We start from the raw sequence: 25770 nt of genomic DNA on the forward strand, positions 1-25770 counted from the left end.
AGGTTACAAAGGATTTCACCTGGTTGTTGAAGCAAAATACTCCATTCTATTGGGATGAGATAGCTCAGAAATCTTTTGATGCACTCAAACACACGTTGACCCATGCACCATTGTTGCATCCTCCCAACTACAACCAGGATTACTTCTTGTATCTCGCTGCCTCTCATTCCACCATTGGAATGGTCTTAGTTCAGGAAGATGAAATCGAAACTGATCATGTGATATATTACCTTAGTCGAACTTTAAATCCAACTGAGCTAAAATACTCACATGTGGAGAAATTGGCATTGGCAGCTGTTCAAGCTGTCCAACGTTTTCGTCACTACATTCTACTACGTAAAACTACGGTAATTTCGGACTGCAACCCTATGATCTACATTTTGACCAAGCAATTGCTAGGGGGCAAGTACTCTAAATGGATCGTTATCCTGCAGGAGTTCGACTTGGAATTTGAGAAATCTAAGTCTAAGAAATCTTTAGTTTTTGTGGAGTTAATGTGTGACTTCCCGCGTGCTGACACAGAAACTGTGGCGGAGGAGCCCATTGTGGATGAATCCTTGTTTCTAATCAGCACTTTAGATCCGTGGTATGGGGATATCATCGTTTATCTCCAGACCCAATCCTTTCGGCCAGAAATTTCAAGGTCAAAACGTCGAAAAATTCGATTCCAGTCCCAACAATTCAAGATTATTGGAGATACTCTTTATCGTCGTGGGGCGGATTCCATTTTTTGACGTTGCTTAGCTCACTAGGAAGCTGAAAGGGTTCTAAATGACTGTCACTCTGGAGTGTGTGGCGGTCATATGTCTGGGTTTGCCATAGCCCAAAAGATATTGCGCGCTGGCTACTTCTGGTCATCTTTATTTAAAGATTGTATTACGGTGGTCGAAAATGCCACAACTGCCAAATTTTTGATCGTAAGATGCGCGCTCCACCTGCTCCTCTCCACCCTATAATTGTCGTTGGTCCTTTTGCCGAATGGGGTATCGATTTTATTACATGTAACCCTCACTCGGCCGGGGGGCATGCGTATATCATACTTGCAGTAGATTATTTTACTAAGTGGGCCGAGGCGATGCCTACATTTGAGGCAGACGGCAAGACAACTGCAATTTTCATATTCAATCATATAATTGCTAGATTTGGTGTCCTGCAAGCAATTATCACTGATCATGGATGTCATTTTCGAAACGTTATGATGACCGAACTTACAGGCTAGCTTGGTTTACGTCACGATAGTTCAACCCCTTATTATCCACAAGCAAATGGTCTCGTTGAATCCATCAACAAAGTTTTAGTTATCATGATCCGACGAATCATTGGGATTCATCGGTCGAATTGGCACAACATGCTATTTTCAGCGCTTTGGGCGTACCGAACTTCAGTAAAAGCATCAACAGGGTTCACTCCTTTCCAACTAGTCTATGGTTTGGAAGCTGTGTTACCCATTGAATGCAAAATCCCGTCACTGCAAATGGCCATCAAGTTACTTCCAGCCAGTTCCGAAGAGGAAAAGCGTTTGTTATACTTGGCTCAATTAGATGAGTATCGACGTGATGATGCATTGGCGATCGAGACTCACGCAAAACGAATGAAAGCTCAGTATGATCGAAATGTGACCCCTCGAAATTTTTCGGAAGGAGATCTAGTCTTAGTTTATGATCAAGCTAATGATAAATTAGGTGCTAGAAAATTCGTTCCTATGTGGCATGGTCCCTATGTTGTCAAGCGAAAGCTAGCCAAAGGGGCCTATGAATTGGTAGACTTTGACGGGGACTCTTTGGGTAAACCTAGAAATGGCCTTTACTTGAAGAGGTATTATGCTTAAAGGAATGGGTATGGAGATTTTTAGTTAGGATAGTTTTTCTTTCTAGCTAGTGTGTTTTAGTTTAAACAGTGTGCTTAGCTTAGAGAGTGTTTTTCATCATTATTCCTGCTTATCTTGGTTTTACTCTTGATATTGCAGATGTCGATGCCTCTCCAAACATACATTGGTTTCGCTGATGGTGCTTGTCGTAATACATGGAACATCTCTTCCGCAGCTTGGGTTATCTATTCGCCCTCTGACGAGTTAGTATCTATGCATGGGGTAAGCCTCGGTCAAAAAACGAACAACATTGCCGAGTATAGTGTAGTGATTGAGTTATTATCTGAATCTATTTCATTTGGGATTCAGATTTTGATAGTGAGGTTAGATTCTGAACTCGTTGTATTACAACTTAATAGAGTGTATGCCATTAGAAATCCAGTGTTATTGAGATTATTTTTGAGAGTGCGTCTCTTGGAATGTGAATTTGATTATATTGAATATCAGCATATTCCAAGATCTTTAAATACATTAGCAGATGCAATTGCTTCTCAAATGTTAAATAGACATTTGCAATAATCATACATGTAAACTTAAAACCATTCCATAACATGATTTACAAGATAAGCCGATAATAGTGATATATATAGGAGTGTGTCAAAAAATACATCGTCCTCGATCATAGGTTGAAAAACACCTTATGATCGAAAAAAATGATAAGTACAAAAAACAAAAATGTCACATGTGCCCACAATAGGCGATCATCCTATCACTGGTGATGATCTCTATAAGAAACCACTGCACGGGCCACCTTGCAAAGGAACCTCCTAAAAGGTCCCGGGACCCCAATCACATAGCACTGAAGTCGACGAGGAATGTCATCTATAGTGGTCTCAGGAATATCTCCTGTCAAGCGCTCGAGATGACCCTCCAACTTGGCCAAAACCTCTGCTGATTCATCCTATGGGACTGGCGCAGGTGCAACTGGTTGCTTCCTCTCGTAAGGCCGGAGAGCGGTTTGTCGCTGTGGACCCACATCTGCATTTGAAATTTTCTACTATCAGTTTTGAGATGATGGAAAAATAACAAAAAAAAAAATTTAGAAAAATGTTGAAAAGGATTTTACCTGACTCATCCCATTGCTCTCCTGGTGGAAGAACCATGTCTGGGTCACCATGAAAATCTATCCCAGTGTAAGGAAGTCCTGAATAGAAAAGACCTGGTTTTCCAGCCATTGGAAATACTTAGGTTTGAATCGAGCAACCTCTGTCCTCTCGTTCGAGTGACGAGCCATAACTGCGACCCATCGCATCAATTTGGGCTCTCGAGGAAGCCCAGCTCCAACAGTAAGGTGCTGTGGGATCAGCATAGGAACCCTCTCCAGGCCAAAACTCATGACCAAAGCCCCATAACCAAAGGTCTTTAGTCGTCCGTTCTTGGCCCTGGTCAGTTGGCATTTCACATTGGCCAACATAGCATCGAACCAGTTGAAGATGGTGCCTCGAAAGCAATCAACTGCCATACGCATATGGGATCTTGTGGCAATATTTAATGCAGCAGCTCTACAAAGTCTGGTGACAGTGAACATAATCACCATGAGCTCAGGATGGGATATGGTCTTTATGTCTATCCCTTTGTCTCTAGCTTGGCTATTGCAGTACTCTAGCCTGAGGCTATCGACAGACTGGCCACCTGCCCTAGCCCCAAACAGAGTCAAGTCTTCGCGTCTCTTAGGCAAACCAATCAAGAAATATATGTTTGCCAGCTCGATTTCGAGCCGGTGGCTGCCAATGAAAAAGCACTGGTCCTGTACGCTCCATCTGTCAACCATCCACTGTAAGAAATCCACCTGAGCCCTCATGCCAGGAATGGCCCAGAATTTATACAAGCCGCACGCCCTCAAAGCATCAAGTGAAGGCTGATGATTCCATGCAGCAGCATCCACGTCCTCATGCTCTCGTTCACACCAATCTAGCATGATGTACTCTCTGCATCAAGTATAAAGACAAATTAAATTGCTAGAAATTATTTTGTGTGGTCCATTTTTGAGAATTTTTGGGTTAAAAACCCTTGCGACGGGGACCGCACCCTCCGAGTTAGACACAGTGCGTGGGACCGCACTTTGTCTACATGGAAGGTGCAGACCCCGAGCTTTTTCCCAATGGAGAAAAATTCGGGGTCTGCAGGCCAGCAGTGGTAAACCTGCGGGCCCCCACGCGTGGGTTTTATGCCTAAAAACCCTCCCAAAAATGAAATAAATGACTAAAACAAAAAATTAAATGGTTAAGAATGAAGAGTGGGATGATGTGGATTACCTGGAGAAGACGACGTCTGATTCCGACGGTTGGATTTTCCGCAATCTTCATGGGAAGTTTTCTGAGCAAAAGCACTATTTTCTCACCCAAACTCAAACGGTAAAAATGAATTGACAAAGGCCCTTTTTATAAGTTTTTTGAGTAAATAAATTGCAAATTTGTTTATGTTTCACTTTGAAAAGGTATTTTTGCGACATTTTTATCTATTTCAAATAGGTATGAGTAATGTTTGTGTTTTTGTGCAGGATAACGGATTATTCAGGCGAAATCTATCATTTTCAACGAAAAAATATTTAGAGTCACCTTTAAGCTCTTTTCTGACTCCTGAAACATGAAAAGATTGCCGAGTGTTTCTTTTAAACTCGTTAAAATGGAATTAAAAGACGGTCCACTTACAGCTCTTTTCCGACCGTAAAAACATGAAAAGATTGCCGGATTTTTGTCGTTTCAAATTCGATATCGGTTATAAAACGATGTGTCGTTGATCGCTTTTTTACTTTTTCGGATCAAGGGCACTAATGATGAAAAGTACTCCTTGGTCGTAAAAGATCAAGAGATTCTCTCAAGTATTATTTTATACTTTTTCGGGCTTGGGAGACACAAATTTACGAAAAAGGTCAACCCTGGAGTCTTCTTAAGTTTTTTCAGACTCTCTAAAACTGAAAAACGCCGAGTTTCTCCTATACTGGACTCGTTAAAATTTCACAGTAAAGGATCTGCTCAATTACAAACAGGAACGAACCACTCCTTCTTAGGGTTCGAATCTAAACTAAGTTGGACTCATCTAAAGGATGAGCTTATAATCAAGCAAATGTTATCCTCCTCAAGCTTGTCAAAAATAAAGAGGTACTTGCCAGAAATGGTGGGGGAAAAGAGAGAAAAATGAGCCTGTTTGTCATACTTTGTAACCACTCTTGAACACGACATTTTTATTCACCTGGGTTGGGAAATCCTTTGCCTAACAGTTGATCAAACCACATTGAAAGCCTTCAACCGGTTTCTGGGTATTAACTTTGGGTCAATTGTCACCAAGCCATCTGTCGTGTCGTTATGTGTTCAAGAGGTCACTGCCAATAAGCCATTCATCTGCAAAATATCTGTCATCCATCTTGACCATCCTTGAGTCAGTCCTTGCAACTAAATTTCTTCAACTTGATCTATGATTTCATGTTGTGGGCTTCCCTACGACGGATCGCTTTCTATCGACATCAGCTCATTATCTAGAAAGATGATCTAGGAATCGCCAGTACATTGAGATCTGCATGCCTCAATGGCAGGTTTCTCGCCTTTGATGACAGTTTACATCATTGACTTTCGATCAAAGGATTCTGTGACATGTTCGACATCAACACATTTATTCGCATCTCATGTATTGTACTGCGTACTTTGAGAGCCATTGACATCACTGGTGGTTTCTCTCACACTTTTTAACAGTTTACATCATTGACTGGTAATCAAGTGGTTTCTACCATGTTCTACATCAACACATTCATTCGCTGGATAGAATCGTACTGTTTCGGGAAGTAGAAATGAAGACCCTGGATCTAGTTTCCACAATCCAGGCTGCGAGGAATTTTGTATTCATTATATAATGGACTATTCATAAACAAATGGCTACGTCCATAATGTGTCCACATGAGTCTATACTTGTGATGTTTTACAAGATCATTCCTATATCAGAGCAGTAGTTAGTTTTTGTAGTCAGTTTTGATCTGAGTATGGGAATGCCTACCTCAGCAATGATATGATCTCATATATATATCTTGCATTGAATGTTTTTACAGGTTCCAACTGGGCTCTCCACAAGATGATCCTCGAAATGATAAAGTACTTCACTCTTCCTAAATGATCAATGAAATCCTCATCTACTACAGACTTTGCAGTTTAGGGGGCAATCTATTACACAAAAATATTGTCACCATGATTATTTGTAGTCAGCATGGGTCTATCATCACTTGTACTGTCCTCCTAAGCAAGTCTCAGACCTCAACTCTTCAAATCAAGCTTTGAAAATGAGAGAAAGACATTAAAAATCAATGTAACTCTGGTTCCGCACTTTCTCTCACGGTCACCTGCGGTCCCGCACCTTCTGTGTACAAAAACTGCGGACCTGCTCGCTCTGTCCCTAACGGTGTAGGTTCGGACCCCTGTGAAAGTCAAAAGGCACATGTTTTATCTTAAAAAACTCACATTGGGTTAATTCTAGAGGTTTCTAGAAGGAATTTTGACGTGGATTGTTTGCTCTGAGGTGGTTCATGCATCCCAAAAGAGAAGGAGCTAATCCCTTGATGAGAGGAGCTATCCATTTGAAGGAGGGCTTTATCCCTTTGAATGAGGACCTAGTAACCTCCCTCCATTGCACTATAAATACAGGCATTGGGCTGGTTGCTAAGGAGGTTAGAAGTTGAACATTTTTTAGGGTAAATGCTGGTGAAATCAAGACTTCCTAGTTGAGCTTAAGAGGAGAGATCACATACCTTTTTGGCTTCATTGGGGAGTGAGTGAAATTTGTCAAAGTAGAGGAGACTTCTTGCTGGACCCTGGGAGGAGCTTGTACAGCATCAAGGCAAAGGTTGTAAAGTTCTTCTTCTTTTGAATTAATACAATCAAACTCATTTTTCTCAACAAGTATCTCATGTTATTTGTTTCATGGACTCCTTGACTTTCATGTTAAATATTTTTTATGCAATTGGCTTTTCAGGTGCTATTTAATTTGTTTGCCTTGTTTGTGTTTGCAGATTCACGACAAAGGAGCTCATTTGGATCAAAGGAGCGAGGGCATCCACAAGCTTGCGTTGGACCTAAGGTAGGCCCTAAAAACACTTGTTTGCTATTGTTTATCAAAGCATATTTAGAGAAAGATAGTGTCTGGTTGGTTTGCTTGTCATTAGGTCTTCTTTAGATTCTAGGAAGGTCTATCTTGTCCACAAGATCGACTTATTCCGTGTGACACATAGTGTGGAAGTTTCATCCACAAGGCCAACAAGCAGGTAGACCTCTGATGTCAAAAGAACTTTCACAGAAATAAAGGCTAGAAATGATCCATTGAGGCTGCAAATTTATGACCAATATCTTAAGATGGCCCCCACAAAACAACAAAGATTGATGTCTGCATATGGCATAAAGGAGGGAAAAATGATCATGAGCTACTTCAAGCCCAAGGTGCAACAGCCACAGTCGACAGCTGATTATATCAAGACAATTCTTGAGGTCTTGGCCAAAGACATTCATCCGATAGACCAGATTGAGCTACACAAACAGACGAGAGAAATGGTGTATTCCACACTAGCTGACAAGGCAATGTTGGCTCACAAATTGCAAAATTCATTTGAGAACACCTCTGCTTAGCTAGACCTAGAGAAAGCTTCTTCTCTAGCAAAAGACAACAGGATTAAATCCTTGGAAGATATTATCATTGAGTTGGGACATGATCCCAAAGATGCCAAAGGCATAAAAGCATTAATAAGAAAGAAGGAAGAGGAAATTGCTGCCCTCAGAAAACAGCTCAAAATGGCTCCTTCTATGCATCCACAAATAGTAGATGTTGTCCAGGAGAAATCCAAGGAGGACATGATGGACCTGCTCATGAGGTTGAATGAAAGATTGAGCGAGACAGAGCAAGAATTGGAGAAAGCATTACAAAAAAGCAGGGAGAGTCTGCCTCCTAGCCACCTCAAGTAACTCTAACAGTCACAGCTGCCTCTCCCACAGTTACAACAGCAGTGCCTCCCATTGTCTCGGCATCAACAGCAGGTACCCCAGCAAGAGCACCAGGCAGCAGTACAGCTATGACCACAGAACAGTTAGTCAAAGCCATGGAGGAGTTAAAGCTCCAAGTATCTGAATTAAAGCAAGTCAAAGAAAAATTGGCAAAGATTGAGCAAAGCTATGATAAATCCAAAATGACTGTGGCAGAGAAAACAAGAGAAGTCAAAACATTGGAAAACAAGGTAAGAACCTTGGAAAAAGATCTCTCTCTGCATAAGCCTCTGGCAGAAATCAGAGGAATTTTGTGGACCAACATCATTCAATTACTTAGTGGTGTATGGAGGTCTATTCAGACCATTTATGAACAGATTGATTTGATAAAAGTGGCCCAAGTAGAAGTTTAGAAAACAAGAGCCGTATTGGGACAAATGCCTGAGCAAGCTAATAGGCTAATACATCTTTTGAATACCAAAACCAATGAAGAACTGCAAGCACTTGACATCAGAGACAAAACAGGTACCATTTTGGACATTAGGAGAGTCCTGACCATGAGAACTCTAATGCAAAAATTTGATAGAAGGTGCCAAGACATGTAGGCAGAAATAGATTCTTTTACAGGCAAATTTACAGTCCTGAATCAAAAGGGTTTGCCAAGTCCTGTGGGAGATAATGATCGTTTGATGAAGCACAAGGACTATGTACACAAATTAAATACATTTTTTGTCAATCAAGCTAGTGCATCTTCAAGTACTTCAATAGAAAAGACACTTCCATCTGGCCAGTCCCTTTATGACAGCCTGGAAAATCTTTTTTACATAGAGCATGAGGTGAAGCATCTGTTCACCATCCCACCTAATTTTTTCAGGTACACAGAGGCTGATGAGACTTTAAGGAAGCTGCAGAGACATCAAATACTAGGACCAGAGTGGTGGCAAAGCATGTTAGAAATCCTGTAGACTTATCATTGGGCAAATCAAAATTATGCACCACCTGTTATAATGCGCAGAACAGAAAATAACCGCGGTCCTGCGGGTCAGAAGGCATCACATCAGCGTTAAAGGAAGTCTGGCCATAGTAGAAAGATCAACACAGAAGATCCATAGGAAATAGCTAGGAAACCAACTTGCAGCATCTACCTCCAATACTTCTCATAAATTTAGATCAACCAGTGCAGCACGAATTTATTGCATGTATTTGTTGTCTCCCTGTTTTCGAGATTGTCTGTCTCTGTCTATGTAAGAGAAACATTAATCGTCAACAAATATTTATCTCTATTAGATATTTTGCACAATATCTTCGCATTTTTGTATATATACCTCCTCAGACGAAGTATTTGGGGTTGGTTGGTGTTGAATGTTCATAGTTGTGACTGTAATACTGAGCAATTTTGGAATAAAAAGGCTGTTGGAATCATTTTGTCTTGCTCACTGGATGAAGAATTGATGTTAAGGACCATGCTACAAAATTATTGAAACATTTCATGGATCAATAAGTCTCTTCTAACTTGTGTTTTGTAATTTCTATGTTTATTATATCATCTACGTCTCATGATCTAAATAATAGAGAAAAAGAATAACTCAGAACTTGCTTGGCTGCACTCTGTGTTCAATCTCTGTTATTGTTAATGTTTTCTTCAGAATTAGCATAAACAATGAATTCTTAATTGCTCCTGTTTCCCTTGGTTCTTTCATCTTGAATATCAGCTGAGGAATTCTTAGTTTCTCCTTGGCTGTAATCATCCATTTTCTCTTTGTCAACATGATGAAGGATTCTTAATTTCCCTTCACCCATTGACTCCATTCCATCTGATTTAGCTTATCCATTGTCCCATGTTTGAGTACCTTGCTCTATAATAAATCCTTGATAAGAAACTTAACCCAGGAAGCCATCTTTCTTTGACTCCATCATGCCCAATGGAATGAAATGCTTCAGTTTTGCCTCACTGTTCTATTGAGTCCCCATCCTTCCAACCAAACTTTAAACAAAACCCTTGCACTTCATAATTAGCCTAATATACCTCAAAACAAAGCTAAATTATAAAGAGAGAGCCCTCTTTGGATGCAGATTGGCTTGAACCTATGTCTAAAAGATTGGACTATGGTTACCTCAGTCGTATTCCCTTTCTTACAACTTTTGGGAACAACCTGAGTGTTAACAACCCAAACCGTTGACTCAAACTTACAGATGCTTCAAAATGTTCCTTCTCAAAAAACCATTACACATTAGATCCAAAATTACATACCAAAAGAACTAGCTCCCTCTACCCATAGAGCCTTGCTTTATTTATACCTTTCCATGGACCGCGATCCATGGGTCAGCCGAGTCAACTTATATTTCTTTACATTATTTTTTGGTGGACTACCCTTTGACTGAACTTATTATCAATCATTCTCCATGCATCTTTACTCAAAATTCCGGGCTTTGTGCCCCATGACCATTGCGTGGGGCTTCTGCTACCCAATAGCAAGACTTCATATTCTATTGTATTGTTGGTGCAAGCAAACTCCAACCGGATAGCCATCAAATGTTGGTTCCCTTGCAGGTCAATGAGAATGCTCCTAGCACCTGCACCTTCAAGGCAGTTAGAGCCATCAAAATAGAGTGTCCAAAATATGGAATATAATGTTACATCAATTGAACTACTGTCTAAGATATTAGTCCTATCATCTACTATAATACAGGATAGTTCATCAGTTGGATTATGGGAGGGAGCCTCCAACTGTGTGTATGTCAAAGTTTCTTCAACTGTTTTTGCATGGAATTCTCCAAAACAGGTTTCTGTAGCATAAACATTGAAACGATAGTTCCCAAGGATGGAGTTGGTAAACATTACAGGTTCATTGGAACCATTTAGTTCCGTTACAACGTACTTCATGTATCTTTCTTGATCAACTTTTAGTATATCACCTTTTCCTTTCTGAGGCAGCAAGAGATGGGACCAATCTTTTGAGAAATATCCATTGAGTTTTGCTGACCAATCCCTACTAAGCAGCATTCCATAAGCCTCGGGTATATCAACTACCACTATATCAATGACTTTTGTGTATTGTGGTTTAGCAACAATCTGTATCAACGCATCTTTCAGTTCCCCAATCACTTTCACATTTGTCCTATCTAATTGCATAATTCAAGTCATAGTTTTCTCGGGTATCACATGCAAACTTTTGGCAATAGCATAAGGCATCACAATGGACGAGGCACGAGAATCTACCAAGCAATTGTGTACATTCATGTTGAGGATTTCAAATGTGATAAGGAAAGGTGGAGTCATGGATTTTGATTTCCTCCCTATCATGGCTGCACTGACATCTTGGGGATTTTGATTCATTTTAGATAGAGTGGCTTCCATAGCTGATGGTATTTGGACCGTACTGGAGGTGTTGATAGGTCTGGGCACTGACTTCTTGGTTTATTTTCTTGGGATGGTGGGAGTTTTGGAATTTCTCTCATTCATAGCTTTCAGGAGTAGATCTCTTTGCTGCGTTAATTTCAACAAGTTAAAGTATGTGATATTGGCCCTAGATTTCTTAAGATCATCCACGGTATTGTAACCAATGTTATAAATAGGATAGGGCAGAGTAAACATACCAGTTTTTTTGTTCTTAGGTGGAAGTTACCATTTGGATTTGCCTTTGTTGTAGTGGGAGCTGTGTTCTCTTTCTCTGGATGGTTTGCCACTGGGGTATTCTTGGACTGACCACTTGGTCTACCCTTCTCAACAGGAACTTTGGGAGCGGGTGCCTTCAAAGGGTGAACATATTTCTTTGTTTGGTCTACAGGCTTCATCACACCTGCAAGTGGCCCCTTACTTCATGTGTGGATTTCATTAGTGTGGATTTCTGCCATACTATCTCCTTCATCATCATCATTCTCATTTGTATAGAAATCCCACAGTACGTTGATCTGAGATTCTTCGTCCACAGTTCTTCCACTTGGTATTCCTCCTCATTTTCTTGTTCTAGCTCTAGCTCCACTATAGGTTCTTCTTTGTTAAGGAGCGATCCAATAAGAGCCAGCTCCTCCATATTTAGATTCCCTTCATTGGGTGGAGTAGGCAACGCAAGTTGACCATGACCACCTTCTGTCCTCTTGTGAAAGAAAGGTTTGAAGGGTTTTCTGTTGTTATACTCTCCTCCACTCTCTCCAGAAAACCTTTTCATATTTATGACTATTTTTGTCAATTTCTTAATGATCTTATGAAAACCTTCCACATCCGTGGTGTCCCTTTCTTTGCCCTCAGCCACTTTGTTATCATTCCCACTACTTTTCTTGGATGACTGAGAGGCTTATGATGACATGTTGTGAGACTAATCATTTCATTCTCAACTTTTATTGCTTCATCGATAGCATTTTGTAAGTTCTGTGAATTACTTCTCTTGACCCACATCACAGTAGGAACAGGGTGACCAGAGATGTAGAATTCCATGAGCACCTCATCAGTAGGTCTATCGGTAGTTGGGATTCTGTTGAACAAAGTATTGAACTGGATGTTAAAATCCTTGAATCTTTCTTTCATGTCCATTTTCAAATGGGATAGCTCTAAAACTATGGCCGTAGGCATTTTGTCATCCCTGAACTTGTCTAAGAAAGCCTGCTAAAAGGTAGCCGATGAGGTGATCGATCCTATTCTCAAGCTAAAGTACCATGTGGAATCCAAAACGATCAGAGTAAAAGGAAACAAATGACATACCACATCCTCATCGGCTACCCACAACATGTGCACAGCTAGGAAGAAGGAATGAATGTGGTTATCAGCCGCATCTCCCCGCTCAGGGTCAAATTTAGGCAATACTCTTTCTGCGTTCTTGGGTAAGGGATGCTGCTGCCCAGGTACTGCTACAACATCCTGTGCAAGCCAGGGAGGGAGTGCTCCTGGAGGAGGTGGAGGCTGATTCCCACCCAGAGGGGGAAGTAGAGGTTGATTCCCACCTGGGGGAGGAACATTAGCCATGTTATGGATATGGAGGTTCTGGTTGAGGGTTTCTTCGTTAGGATTTTCCAAATCAGGCCAGGGGTTGCCTTCAGAAGGGGAATCTTCAGGAATTTCTTCCCAAGGAGAGTCGATACTCTACAAAGAATCAAGCACAATATCTTCAAGAGAAGGGGTTACAGATGTCTCTTCATTTATGTGATAAACCCTTGGCTTTCTTTTTGTTGTCGGAGGTAAAGATTGAAAGATAGGGAGCTAGGATAAGGAACGAGCATAAGCCCAAGTAAGTCTTCTAACTGGTCATTTCTAAGTGACAGGGTACTCTCACAACCTCTCTTCCCTGGCTGACCCAAAAACAGGACTTAGACGGGTCTCTGTTTCCTAGAAATGAGGCTCTTTCAAATGGGTGGAGTGGTCTTTTCAGCCTCTACAATCCATACATTAGTCCTTTTGAATCCATGCATGGCACTTATAGATGAAATCTTGAAAAGCTATGGATGGCGGTTCAGGCCCTCCTTCTAGCGCCAATTTGTTGACATGGCGAATTTTTGCTATACCAACAAGGGGAACTAACCCGATCGCAAGCCCCAATTAGACCTGCTTTCGTTTGGAATGGCTAGTTCCAACGAGTTTTAAGGGACCCCGTAAACTGTTAAATGAGTTGAAAGATTGCTTCTGGGAAGAAGGCTTCAATTACATCAACAAAATAAAACAACTAACCACTATGTATTGAATCCTATCTACACTTCTTCTAACTACTCTAGTCTATGTCCTAACTATCCTAATCTATCCTGTAGGAGCATGACAAAGAGAGGTTAAACATCATATATGAATTCCAAGTCTAAATGAATCAATTACTGGTTCACATAAGAACAAGGCTGCATTAATTCTTAATTGCAATCCAATCATTCATACAGGAATACACATTCCATTTTATGGAAGAGAAGCTTGCAACTGATGTCCAACATAGTTTTGAATCAACAACCTTTCATGATTTAACCATGATGTTAAATCATATTCAAATAACCAGGCGTAACCATGAACTGTAAGTTACCAATATGCACAAAGACACAAATATACATTTGCATTTATGCCAGCAACAACATTATGATCAAAACACATAAGAGAAGAGGAAAATCAATCTGAAACACAAGCTCCTCATTGAACCAAACAATCTTTCTTTATTCACAATAAATCAAAGCTATTCTTTCCAAACAAAAAAGCCCTGGTCTCCTATCTAGAGGGAATATTTATGCAACTGGAAATGACTCTCGGTCTTCCTTTTCACCTTTTCGCCTTCTCTTTGTCCTGTTTCATTATACAGATGAAGACAATTGGTGTCACTACTGACATGTAGAGGGTGTTTCCTATCACTGGAGCGCTTCATTTCCTATGGAAATGAATGGTTATTGATTAGACGAGATGACTGTGTGTCATCTCTTCATGATGAAATCTGGGGCAGTTTCACTTTTGGAATACATAGACAACACCTCGAAATATGACCGCCAATGCCTAAAGCCCAATCCTCAAATAAACATATCCGCATGGATAAACTCTTCAGATCCACTCCTGCATCTTTTATTTGGAGTCATAATTGAAGCTTACGCATCCATTCTTTAGCCTCGCTTGCCTTCTCTCGATCCTCGCCTACAGAGATAGCCAACATCAGTCACACTTATACATATATGATAAAAATGCTTAAGAAACACAAATCTTGCCTTCATGAAGAATTTATAGCATCAAGACAAAAAATCTTGAAATAATCAGCCCCTGGTCTTTAATATACATGTTGATTCAGTCTTGTAGGCGAAAATCCGATTTACACTGAAAATCCTCACAAAACACAGAGCTGAATCCAAAACCCGGACTTGAAAAACTATAGGCGGGAACCTATACCCTATCAGGTCCGCCATATCGCATCGCATTGTGCCATGTGTTTGGGCTTAAAGCTATGTCGATTGTGCCTTTCGGTTGGCCAGACCCAACATGCATATATGTTGTGGTTCATAATTCCTTCGGGTCCGCCGCATAAGGCTTCCCTTTGTAAAGCCTGGACTCCAGCGTATTATCGCAAATACAAGGGAAAACATGGAAAAACCCGTGGCCGGCCATAAGGCTGGACTTCAAATGTTATGTAATTCGGCATATAATCATTGCCAGGTCTAGCTATCACCCCTCTGCTAACTGCATAACCCCCGAACTCCACCGATTGTGATAAGTGATCGGGATAGGCGGACCCGATATATATCTATATATATATATATATGACACTTAATAGTCTTGGCAGGCCTGCAATGTATGATTTCCCTTTGAAAAGTCCCGACTTTAATGTTTTTCAAAAACACAAGAAACTATGGGAAAAACTCGTGTCCGGCCATAAGGCCAGACCTGAAATGTTATGTGCTCTGGTCTATAATTATCGTTAGGTCCCGGTGGTAGTGGTATGTATTATATAAAAACCCAAAACCCTGCCGATTGTGATATGCAATGGGGGATCGGACCCGAAACCCACATATGTATTATGCTTGATAAAGTCGTCGGGTCTGATTATCGCATTGGCCTTATGTATGGGTTCCAGACCCGAAATGTATATGAAACATGGTTAATAACGCCATCGGGTCTGGAGTATGGTGGTGCGCCCTATATATAAAAGCTCAAGACCCCGCTGATATCGATATGCAATGGGGCTCTAGACCTGAAATATATACATTTGGGTTAATAAAACCATCAGGTCCGGAAGCAATGTATGCGTTGTGTTTTAGTGTTGATTTTGGTTAAGCAGAAAAAGGGTAAGTTGGGAATTTTTTAAGTATTTCTTTTATAAAGAGTTACAATGGAGATGAGGTGCAATAGAGGGTTTTGGAGGGTTAGGAAGCATTACGATGGAGGAAATGAATGGAGGGTTGGGAAGGGCTAGAAATGAATCATATGGCAGATCTTTAAAGAGGGGGGCTCTGTTAGCTACCTATACCAATAGGTTTCATTTTTCATGATTGGCAGGGGAAGTTCCAAATATGCTCTACTTTGGTGAAGCAAAGATATCATATTTTTGTGGAAAACACCTATCTACAGTTGTTTGATACTGTCCTACTTCTAAATGGGTGATCCAACAGTCTAAGCTGGGTCATGCCATATTTCAATTTTTGTTGTAGATTAGAGAAAGAAATATGTCCAAACTGTTCAATCTTGGCAGATTAGTAGTTAGGTAGAGAATGAATGTTCCCAACTGCTTAATCTGGGGCCTTGGAAGTAATAAGGCTAGCCTTAGATAGAAAATCAAAAGAAAATGCAAAAAGAAAAGAAAGAGAGCAATTGAGGGTTTGCCAGTCTAAGTGCACCCTCCCTGAAGCAATAAAAAATGCTAGGCAATAGAAGGGGTAGGTAGATGGGGTTGCAGAAGCATGATTTCTTTCATATCACTGGCCTAAGCAAAGGAAACACATGGTGGCCAGTGCAGATCTTCCTATTCAGCATTTTTGTAGCAGCAAAGTGAAGCATGTCTAATTTCCCAGTCATTTCCTATCAAACTTCTTTCTAACATCCCACTATCACCTTGGTTCATAACAGAAATCAAACTTATTTGTTGATTCTTGTTATATAGAAGAGCCACATTTCTTGTGTAAAAATCTTTTCATTTTGATCTACTCTCATAACTAAGTTTGTTCCCAAAAAACTTAGTGTTTGCTTCCTCTCTTCCATATCTTCCATCCAATACTAACTACTGACTCTATTATTACTTAACTCCCTATGTTCCCCTTTTCCCTATCATTATATCACTATTGTATATAAAAAGCCCCAAAAATATATATTCCCCCTTCCCTAGGCAATATAGCCTTATAGCTTCAAAGGTCGGAGCGCCAAGAGATTTAAGCGCAATAGGCAAAATAGCGCAAAAAGCAAAGTCTCGGGATTAAACCAAGATCTGCTTGGTTTAGCAGCCCTAACCCCATTTTGCAAATAAATAGCAATTAACCCATTTGGCTTATAAACCATTGCAAAACCCAAATTTCGTTGATATCCAAAGTCCCGCCCGGGTGCGCATTCCGAGAAAAAATAATTCTTTATTATCCGCTCCCCACCGTATTGTCCGATCAGATCTGCTCCCCGTCGACCGTCGGATTTGGGCCCTCCCATCCGACGGTCCTCTGCAATATCGGGCTGCCTCCGATGGCGGTACTTTAGCGCCTGAAAATGTGAGAATGATGACGTAGGGCGCTGGACACGCGTCACAATTTAATTGTATCGGGCGGCCTCCTGCCAAAACCGCGCCCGTACGTTAAGCGGTCCGAAATTACCGCTTACCACCTTTTGTTTATCGCCCGCCAAGTCGCCTTTACGTCACCTCCACTTCATTGTCGAGTCAACACCACATCAGCGCCCGACCCGCCATCGCTCTGAGCTGTCTGCCACGTCCCCCCTCCACGTGGACCACTCACAGACCGCCACGTCATCATTCCGTACCATGACGCCACCTATGACGTCATGCTGACATCATCCTACAAAAGCGCACCAAAGGCCAAATTTTCTATATTTTTGCCCAAAATCACGTTTTTTTGCATTTTTCACCAAAAAACTACTGTGCCTCCTGCATGAAATTTCACGACGTTCTCGCCGCCAACCTGCAGAAATTGATTCAAAGCCGTGGCCGCCCAGAATTCAGCTTGGAAAAGCCTCCACCCATCGTGCCGTGACCAGGTATTTACCAATTCTTCGTGCACCTAGTTCATTTTGTTCTTCGCTGTAAAAAACGCCCGAAACTGCCATTTTCTCCTGAAAGTCAAGTTTCCTCGTCCTGCAAGTGACTCAATTTCTCCCAAGAGTGACCAATTGTGCCCCTTTTACACCAGAACTGCCCTGTTTTCGCTGTAAATCCTTTTTACCTCAATTCACCGTGCAAGGTCGCATTTGCCTACATTCCTAAGTGAAATTCTGCTTGAAGAGCACCAAACACATGGAGACACCAGTAGCTCTAAACATTGCACCTTTAAATGCCCCACACAGAGAGCTAGAATGGCTGCCCCTGGCTGATAGAGACTACCAGATGGCAGAGGTAATCCCAGATTACAGCAGATACCATATTCATTTAATCAATGAGATAAAATCCAAACATCTCAATGGAACTGATATTCTAGGGATTTGGGACTCCTATTTGCCCATTTTCAATCTTCCTCAAGTCAATGTCCTCCCAGATTTAATCCATCGATGCAGTGCCAACTACGATCCATGTCAGAGAGCTGTCCTCAGTCCCTCAGGCTCAGTCTTGTTCTATGTCACCCCTGAGGCTATAAATCAAATGCTGCACTTTCATACTACAAAGCCATTGACTCCTCTATCCATGATGCACTTGATAGACCAAGGAGGCAAGCTATCCAGTGCCCAAATCATAAAGATTAATCAACTATTCATTCAATCAGGCTCTCAAACTGTGAGGTCTCCTCCTATTGGACATGTATATCTCAATGAGTTGGGCAGGATTCTTGTGGATATGATCAATTATATCCTGGGTTACAAGTCAACTAAGTATGTTGATGAAACCATTCTGGTTATGATGTCTGTCTTCTCCCCTAGAAAGCCTCCTTCGGTTCACTATGATTATGTTGCATTCATTGCTAACAAAATTCACGAGCAGTTGATGAATTTATAGAGGGAAAGGGTGTTTAGATACACTTCTTACATCTATCACTTGTTCCTATTTAATCATCCTGACAGCTTCCCTATTACTCTCAAGAAGTTTGATGCCCAGGGGAACCAAAGGTCTGTGGTATTTTGGTCTTCAATCTTTCATCACACCTCTTTTTCACCATATAGCTACTGTGAATTCATAGACCTTTTCATCCACCCAGCCATGTCCTTGCTGTTGAGTTCTCCTCCTCCAAGATTGACAGATGAGATGCAAAGAATCCTCCAGCTCTCAAAGGCCTACAACATTGGGGATTGGTACTTCTACCAACACCATGCAGTGATCAGGATATATGGTTGTGAGTTAGCACCATACAGGCTACCAAGATATGTCCCTATGAGACTTTTTGCTTTAGAATATTTCAGACAATTTGGAAATGCAAACATGATCCATTTCCACAGCAAAACTAAAAAGGCACACCTCAAAGTCAAAAACCAGCTAGGCCCATTTATTTATAATAAAAGAGAAGAAGCATGGCAAGAAGCAGATAAGATCCTGAAGTGCCTTGAGTTGCAAACCAGTTTCCTCTGGTTACTCTATGACCCCAATCACTTCATTAGTCTTAGAAGGGTCAAATATAAATTGGCTAGCTATAATCATCTCAGGTTACCACATATTGAAAAATATGCAAATCAATTAGAATGGAAAGAGGGCACCCTAGAAGAGGCAAGTTCTAAAGAGGAAATAGCACAAAAAGCAGCAAAGACACTTGAGAAGGAAGCTGACTTGGAATATTGTGGGCAGGTTTCTTCTTTTCATCATACTCAACTTGGAGTAGCTTCCTCATCTTCTACAGCTCCCCAGCAAGTAGCTCAAACCACTACTCTAGCAGCTAGCACAGATAAGGGGAAAGAAATGGAGCACGATCAGACACTCCCAACAGCAGAACAACAGAAAGAACAGATAGAACATCAAGAAGAAATGGCTGAGGCCCCTGTATCCACAGAGAAACAGGTTCAAGAAAGTGTGCCTCCAAGGCAGGAAATAGCAGTGGAGACCTCGGTGCTCCAAACCCCGATGAATGAAGAGAGAGCCAGAAAGAGGGACAGACAACAAGAAACTCCCCTTACTACATCAGCAAGTCAACAAGGGGAGAAAAGGCAAATACTAAACCCTTTTTCTGAAGAAGAGATGCCTATTGGACCATCCATGGGTATGGGCCCCCCTAGTATGGAAGCATCAGCCAGTTCCTTCCAGCAGGAACAAGAGAGACCACTTGGAGGAGAGGTCAGCTCCTCAAGCCAGCAAAGAAGGGCAGAGTCTGGAATCAAAAAGCAATTTATGGATATAAAAGCTAGGAATGAGCCAGTCAGAATCCAGCTTTACAATCATTTGCTCAAGATGGCTCCCACCAATCAACAGAGGCTCATGTCAGCATATGACATTGCAGAAGGGAAGATGACTATGGGCCATTTCATGCCTGCCATGCTGCAGCCACAGTCAGCTGCAGATTACATCAGAACCAACCTAGAAGTATTTGCAAAAGACATCCACCCAATGGACCAAATAGAGATACATAAGCAAACGGGTGAGATGGTCTACTCTACTCTTGCAGATAAAACACTTCTAGCACACAAACTGCAAAATTCTCTCCATAATACTACTGCCCAGCTAGAATTGGAGAAAGCTTCTTCTCAAGCCAAAGACAACAAGATTAAGTCTTTGGAAGATATCATCATAGAGCTTGGGCATGACCCAAGTGATCCTAAAGCTGTGCAGGTGCTAATGAAGAAAAAAGATGAAGATATATTAGCTTTGAGGAAGATGGTCAAACTTCCAGCAACCCTTCACCCCCAAACAGAAGATGTTGCTCAGCAGAGAAAGGATCAAGATGTAGTGGCCATGCTGTTGACATTACACAAACAATTGGTAGAAACAGAAGGACGATTGGTAGAAACAGAGGGTGCATTAGAGGTAGCCCTGAAACAAAAAGAAGGAGAGCAGATACCTCAGCCCTCTTAGCCAGTAATAAATCTTGAGGAGCTTCCTCAAATTATAAGTCCTCCCCTGGTACAAACAACAGAAGCAAGTGCCTCAATTGCTGAGCCTCAAGCCACAGAAAAGGAAGCAGCAGCAGAGCAGGTCCCAGGCCTCGGTATGCGAGATATGATGAAGGAGCTGCAAGCTCCTGAAACCCAAATGATTGAGCTGAAGGATGCCAAAGAAAAGCTGGCCCAGTTGGACGAGAAATATGACAAATCCAAGCAGCAAGTGGCAGAAAGGACCAGGGAAGTTAGGGCACTAGAAAGAAGGATCAAAGATCTTGAAAAGGAGCTGACCATGAGCAGGGTCATAACTGAGGTCAAGAAGATCCTGTGGGCTAAGATTGGCCAGTCAATCACAGATCAGTGGCAATACATAGAGACAATTCATGAGCAAATGGATCTGCTGAACAGGGCTCATGCTGAAAGTCAAAGGGCCAGAGCCTCTCTGGGAAGTATGCCTGATATTGCTACCAGGATGATCAATGTCCTGAATAATAGAACTAGCCTTCAATTGGAAACAATGGGTATCAGGGATAGGACTGATACAATTTTGTTAATCAAAAGGGTGCTCACCCTCAGGAACTATTTGCAGACATTAGAAAGAAAGTGCCAAGATATTCAAGTAGAGGTCAATGCTTTTGCCACCAAAATCACAACATTGCATGGCAGAGGGCTTCCCAGCCTAGTGACCAGTGTAGGAAGACTATTGTCCCATGAACAGTATGCTAAAAGGGTCAACAATTATGCAGCTAATCAGTTGACAGCTACAGCAAGCAGTCCAGAAGGAGCTGGGCCACCATCAGGGCAAGAGATTTATGATAAATTAGAGAATTTATTCTTCATTGAACATGAAATTAAGCACCTTTTTGAAGTGCCCCCTAATTATTATAAGTATACAGAGGCAGATGAGACCCTAATCAAGATGCAGAGACATCAAATGCCCACTGAAGAGTGGTGGACGAATATGATTAAAACTTTGCTTTAAATCAAGTCTAAATTTTGGTCTAAAAGTTTTTCACATCAACACGAAAACAGTTGAATGAGGTGGACAGTGGCTATGCACAGCTTGAGCATCACAGATGAGCTGTCCATATACAGTAGTGCCCTGACGCGGTAGCATAAAGGCAAAAGCAATCGAAATCACCGCAAGGAGCTCAGATGGCCCATAAACCCAAAAGTCAAGAATTTCTGACAAACAGCAAGCAACTATTGTATATTTATTTAAGTAGCTTTTAATTTTGTAAAAAATATCTTAGAAATTTGGTAAGAGCAGTTATTGTGCAATTACTCATTGCTGAGATATTTTTGTGATATTTTGTATATATGCACCCCCGCATAGCTTATTGGGGGTTGTTGTTGCTCAGTTGTTCAAGAGAACTTGGCTTTATATCCTCTGAAAGATATAATGCAAAGGAACTGTTGGTTTCCAAAAGAATGAGTTTGGCTTGGACGTGATGTGATGAAACTATTGACTGCTGCAGGATTCTCGTGTTATGGCGTGATACAATAAGTGTTTTCTAACTGTATTTGTGTTTCATTTCTTGCATAATCTATTTATGATGTTTGGTGATTAGTCTTGGTAGAAAAGAAAAGGAATAGTTCAGGATTTTTCCACTAAGAACACCCTAAACTCAATCTTTACTACTAAATATGTTTTCTCCAGGGTTAGCTGCGACTATGGAATTGTTAAATGCTCCTATTTTCTCTAATCACATGATAAGTTTTTATTCAGTAATTCTCACTTGCTACTGATTAGGATTTGTCTGTTATTCCCTGTTACACTGTGAAAGAACTCCTAACTGCCTTTTACTGGTGTGATTTATACTGTTTCTTGTCGAAAAAATCAAAGTTTGTATCATGAATACCCATCTGGCCCTGCAGTGAACCTCTCTTTATCACAGATATCAAATGCTATTCATTTCTAGACTCCACATGCCCAATGGATTGAACTCTCTTTGATACTTGCATGCCCTTCTTTGAAAAATAGCCAACAACTAAAATTCAAACAAAAATATCACCTCATAAATAGCCTAAAATCTTCAAAAAACAAAGTTAAAACTAAAAAGAGAGAGTCCTCTCTGATTACAGGTAGGCTAGAACCTGTAATCCAAAGCTTGGTTAGTGGTTACCCCGGTCGTATTCCCTCAGGAGTCAAAGGGAACAACCTGGGTGTTAACATAAATGGCGACTCCACTGGGGACAACCCAATTCATAAACCCCTGTCTGATTCTTAATACTGTAGATAAAGCCTGAGTGATAGCCAGACAGCCTTAGAAACTGCCTCTGCTTTGCATTTGCAGGAGTATATAAAAGCTGCCTCAGTCAATCTTTATTCAGTCTTAAGTTCCATACAGTTGTTCTATACATGATCAGTCCTTTTCAAACATTAATATTTCTTAGAAAATTCTCCCAAAGAAAATCATAGAAGCTGGCTCCTAAGAAGAAAACTCGCTATACAAGATCTAACCCGGATCCAGATCCATCACCTGAGTTCCAAAATCCAAACCTGATTCCAAGAATCCTTAAGAAACAAAAATCGGAAGAGACTTTATCAGATTCAAGTTCTGAGGCAGGATTTCAAACTAATATTCCAACCCCTGCTAAGGTTTCTTTACATCCTCATACCACCGTTCCACACTCTCCTAGTTCTTCATCCACTTCACAAGGTGTCCTTTCAAACCCTCCATTAACTACACATACCCTTCTCATCCCCTTTCCCCCACTTGTCCCATTCGTTCCTGTTATCCCTATTGTCCCAGCAAACATGGCTAATAGATATGCTCCACTGCAGTTACCTGCCAATCCAGGGCATATGCCTCAAGATTATCAAACGAAGATATCATATTTTGATGGTAATGGCTCTTATTCAGCCCTTCAACATACTATGAAAATGCAGGATTATTTTGAAAATTATGAGATTGATGATGATGGGGTTAGAATGAAAATTTTCGTGAAAAGTCTAACCGGAGATGTAAGATCATGGTTCAGGTCACTCCCAGCAAACTCCATAGCTGACCCCGAAGCCCTGTACCAAACCTTTATCAACAGATGGGAGAAGAAAAAGGATCCATTTCATATTTTATCTAAATACAATGCTATCAAAAGAGGTCCTCAAGAAACTGTCTTGGACTATTGTGCTCGATTCAATAATGTGTACAATGCTATTCCCCAAAATCTGAGACCCCCACCTAATCTGGCCTTATACACCTTTCCTGATGGGTTTGATCCAGATATGGCATACCAATTGAGAGAAAGAGCTCCCCGAACTTTAGCTGAGATGCAAGATATAGCAGTTAGTGTAGAAGCCAACCTGATAGCTAAGAGAAATAGGACCAGAACTGAAAGAAAAACTACCTTCAAAGAAGAGCCTTCAGGCTGGGATCAGAAATTAGATGCAATAATCACTGGTATGCACAGATTAGGTGACAGAGTAGAATCAGTTGAGAGGAAATCATCATGGGAGGCACCACAGAATAATCCTATCAGGAATCCCAATTTTAGAAGAAATCAAAATCCTAATGCTGGCAAGGCCAGCCCTGAACCAGAGATTAGACCTCCGTTCCAAGAAAACTATGCTGAAGCATCCACTTCTAGTGAGCAGATAGATGATACCCACATTAATTTGATGGGCCTGAACGATGATCAACAAGTTTTTCTGAGTCAAGAAGATCACAAGGATGATGGCATTAATCAGTTCCAAACTAAATCAGGCGAATCATTTGATTTCAAACAAGGCTATGACACAACTGTTTTTGAAGTTCATAAACAATACAAATTGAGAAGTAGAACTATAAACGTGACACAGCCTGAGAAAACAAAGGATAGCCAACAGCCCAGGAAGGTTATTATCACAAATCCAATTGACAAAACTGATTCAATTACAAATGAAGTAACAGTTGAAGAGGTAACCGAAGCATATCCCTCAAATCAACAGCCATTGGCTACACTGCCTTTACAACACAATCCAAGTAACACTTTTCAAAAGGTGAGAAAAAAGGATAAACCTCAAGATCAGATAGAAAGTCAAGAGGAAACCTCTAAAAAGTCAATTGACAAAGAAAAATTTGTTAATCAGAACACCAAGATCCAATCTGAAAAACCTTTTGACTTAGAAGCTGAAATTGGTAAATTAAAGATAGCCATTCCTCTTTCAGAGCTAGCTAAACATAACATCTAGAAACAACAAATCAAGAAGTCCCTTCAACTGACCCACAATAAGGATGATGTCAATGTGTTGGATGATACCCCAGAATTGCTCTTCGGTCCAGAAGTTGATGGAAAAATAGGAAGTACTGGAATCTTACCTTTTTATGTCAGCTTGCATATTCATGATAAGATATTACACAATGCAATGTTTGATTCAGGCGCCTCTCATAACCTTATGCCTAAGTCAGTAATGGAGAGATTGAATCTAGACATCACAAGACCATATAAGGACCTATTTTCATTTGACTCCAGCCAAGTTAAGTGTTTAGGCTTGATAAAAGATTTATGTGTTTCCCTTGTCCAGTACCCAAATAAAACAATTTTAATGGATGTTGTAGTTGCTGATATCCCACCTAAATATGGAATGTTGTTGTCAAGATCATGGGGAGCTAAACTCCAAGGTTCCCTACAATTGGACATGTCATATGCCACCATCTCTGTTTTTGGGCAACCAAAGAGGCTATACATAGAATCACTCATGAAATACATGGTGAGCAGTGAAGAAAAACCTCAAAATTTCCCTATTTATGCAGTCCATTCTGACATGGATTCCTTCATTCTGTTCAATGATGATATAATTCCAATACGTGATGACAAATCTGTCATACTTGAACAAGATCTGTATATAAATGAGCAATCAAGTTCCCAAGAAATCGAGGTTAAGCAATCAATTGATGAGACCGTTCTAGAAGACAAACCAGATGAAAAACAAGACCTCCAGCTTTTAATTCCAAGTCATAGAGAGGCTATTAAACCTCCCCTAAATCAAGAAATCCTTTGGTTTCTTGAGTTTGATGGATCAATCAACAAATTAGGGGCAGGAGCAGGAGTGTGGATTCATAACAAACAAAGCAACCATGCAGAAGGTCGAGCCTATAGGCTTAATTTCAGATGTACTAATAATGTGGCAGAGTATGAAGCTCTTTTGCTAGGCCTCAAATTGGTAAAATCCTTACAGGCCACAAAAGTTTCAATCCTGGGAGATTCAGACCTCATTATTCAACAAGTGAAAGGCAATTTTGTCACCAATGACAAAAGACTAAGATCATACAGGTCTGCTGCTATTGAAATACTCAAGGCCTTCACTGAATTTCAAATGACCAAAATATCTAGAACCCACAACCTTCATGCACATAGTT

Source organism: Pinus tabuliformis, chromosome 8 (genome assembly GCF_031772625.1).
Source record: "Pinus tabuliformis cultivar Carrire ecotype Pingquan chromosome 8, CPIR1, whole genome shotgun sequence".
Lineage (NCBI taxonomy): Eukaryota > Viridiplantae > Streptophyta > Pinopsida > Pinales > Pinaceae > Pinus > Pinus tabuliformis.